This window comes from Mus musculus, chromosome 4, assembly GCF_000001635.26.
Source record: "Mus musculus strain C57BL/6J chromosome 4, GRCm38.p6 C57BL/6J".
In the NCBI taxonomy this organism is placed as follows: Eukaryota; Metazoa; Chordata; class Mammalia; order Rodentia; family Muridae; genus Mus; species Mus musculus.
The window spans coordinates 81,162,292-81,165,572 of NC_000070.6; positions in this window are offsets into that span (position 1 = coordinate 81,162,292).

A 3,281-nucleotide genomic window follows, 5' to 3' on the forward strand; every position below is an offset into this window, starting at 1 on the left:
CTCAGCTCCAAACTTTGTCTCTGTAACTCCTTCCATGGGTGTTTTGTCCCCAATTCTAAGGAGGGGCATAGTGTCCACACTTCAGTCTTCATTCTTCTTGAGTTTCATGTGTTTAGCAAATTGTATCTTATATCGTGGGTATCCTAGGTTTTGGGCTAATATCCACTTATCAATGAGTACATATTGTGTGAGTTCCTTTGTGATTGGGTTACCTCACTGAGGATGATGCCCTCCAGGTCCATCCATTTGGCTAGGAATTTCATAAATTCATTCTTTTTGATAGCTGAGTAGTACTCCATTGTGTAGATGTACCACATTTTCTGTATCCATTCCTCTGTTGAGGGGCATCTGGGTGCTTTCCAGCTTCTGGCTATTATAAATAAGGCTGCTATGAACATAGTGGAGTATGTGTCCTTCTTACCAGTTGGGACATCTTCTGGATATATGCCCAGGAGAGGTATTGCTGGATCCTCCGGTAATACTATGTCTAATTTTCTGAGGAACCGCCAGACTGATTTCCAGAGTGGTTGTATAAGCCTGCAATCCCACCAACAATGGAGGAGTGTTCCTCTTTCTCCACATCCACGCCAGCATCTGCTGTCACCTGAATTTTTGATCTTAGACATTCTGACTGGTGTGAGGTAGAATCTCAGGGTTGTTTTGATTTGCATTTCCCTGATGATTAAGGATGTTGAACATTTTTTCAGGTGCTTCTCTGCCATTCGGTATTCCTCAGGTGAGAATTCTTTGTTCAGTTCTGAGCCCCATTTTTTAATGGGGTTAATTGATTTTCTGAAGTCCACCTTCTTGAGTTCTTTATATATGTTGGATGTTAGTCCCCTATCTGATTTAGGATAGGTAAAGATCCTTTCCCAATCTGTTGGTGGTCTTTTTGTCTTATTGAAGGTGTCTTTTGCCTTGCAGAAACTTTGGAGTTTCATTAGGTCCCATTTGTCAATTCTCGATCTTACAGCACAAGCCATTGCTGTTCTGTTCAGGAATTTTTCCCCTGTGCCCATATTTTCAAGGCTTTTCCCCACTTTCTCCTCTATAAGTTTCAGTGTCTCTGGTTTTATGTGAAGTTCCTTGATACACTTAGATTTGACCTTAGTACAAGGAGATAAGTATGGATCAATTCGCATTCTTCTACATAACAACCAGTTGTGCCAGCACAATTGTTGAAAATGCTGTCTTTCTTCCACTGGATGGTTTTAGATTCCCTTGTCGAAGATCAAGTGACCATAGGTTTGTGGGTTCATTTCTGGGTCTTCAATTCTATTCCATTGGTCTACTTGTCTGTCTCTATACCAGTACCATGCAGTTTTTATCACAATTGCTCTGTAGTAAAGCTTTAGGTCAGGCATGGTGATTCCACCAGAGGTTCTTTTATCCTTGAGAAGACTTTTTGCTATCCTAGGTTTTTTGTTATTCCAGATGAATTTGCAAATTGCTCCTTCTAATACGTTGAAGAATTGAGTAGGAATTTTGATGGGGATTGCATTGAATCTGTAGATTGCTTTTGGCAAGATAGCCATTTTTACAATGTTGATCCTGCCAATCCATGAGCATGGGAGATCTTTCCATCTTCTGAGATCTTCTTTAATTTCTTTCTTCAGAGATTTGAAGTTTTTATCATACAGATCTTTCACCTCCTTAGTTAGAGTCACGCCAAGATATTTTATATTATTTGTGACTATTGAGAAGGGTGTTGTTTCCCTAATTTCTTTCTCAGCCTGTTTATTCTTTGTATAGAGAAAGGCCATTGACTTGTTTGAGTTTATTTTATATCCAGCTACTTCACCGAAGCTGTTTATCAGGTTTAGGAGTTCTCTGGTAGAATTTTTAGGGTCACTTATATATACTATCATATCATCTGCAAAAAGTGATATTTTGACTTCCTCTTTTCCAATTTGTATCCCCTTGATCTCCTTTTGTTGTCGAATTGCTCTGGCTCATACTTCAAGTACTATGTTGAAAAGGTAGGGAGAAAGTGGACAGCCTTGTCTAGTTCCTGATTTTAGTGGGATTGCTTCCAGCTTCTCTCCATTTACTTTGATGTTGGCTACTGGTTTGCTGTAGATTGCTTTTATCATGTTTAGGTATGGGCCTTGAATTCCTGATCTTTCCAAAACTTTTATCATGAATGGGTGTTGAATCTTGTCAAATGCTTTTTCTGCATCTAATGAGATGATCATGTGGTTTTTGTCTTTGAGTTTGTTTATATAATGGATTACATTGATGGATTTTCGTATATTAAACCATCCCTGCATCCCTGGAATAAAACCTACTTGGTCAGGATGGATGATTGCTTTAATGTGTTCTTGGTTTCGGTTAGCAAGAATTTTATTGAGGACTTTTGCATCGATATTCATAAGAGAAATTGGTCTGAAGTTCTCTATCTTTGTTGGGTCTTTCTGTGGGTTAGGTATCAGAGTAATAGTGGCTTCATAAAATGAGGTGGGTAGAGTACCTTCTACTTCTATTTTGTGAAAAAGTTTGTGCAGAACTGGAATTAGATCTTCTTTGAAGGTCTGATAGAACTCTGCACTAAACCTGTCTGGTCCTGGGCTTTTTTTGGCTGGGAGACTATTAATAACTGCTTCTATTTCTTTAGTTGATATGGGACTGTTTAGATGGTCAACTTGATCCTGATTCAACTTTGGTACCTGGTATCTGTCCAGAAATTTGTCCATTTCGTCCAGGTTTTCCAGTTTTGTTGAGTATAACCTTTTGTAGAAGGATCTGATGGTGTTTTGGATTTCTTCAGGATCTGTTGTTATGTCTCCCTTTTCAGTTCTGATTTTGTTAATTAGGATTTTGTCCCTGTGCCCTTTAGTGAGTCTACCTAAGGGTTTATCTATCTTGTTGATTTTCTCAAGGAACCAACTCCTCCTTTGGTTAATTCTTTGAATAGTTCTTCTTGTTTCCACTTGGTTGATTTCACCCCTAAGTTTGATTATTTCCTGCCGTCTACTTCTCTTGGGTGAATTTGCTTCCTTTTTTTCTAGAGCTTTTAGATGTGTTGTCAAGCTGCTAGTATGTGCTCTCTCCCGTTTCTTCTTGGAGGCACGCAGAGCTATGAGTTTCCCTCTTAGGAATGCTTTCATTGTGTCCCAAAGGTTTGGGTACGTTGTGGCTTCATTTTCATTAAACTCTAAAAAGTCTTTAATTTCTTTCTTTATTCCTTCCTTGACCAAGGTATCATTGAGAAGAGTGTTGTTTAGTTTCCACGTGAATGTTGGCTTTCCATTATTTATGTTGTTATTGAAGATCAGTCTTAG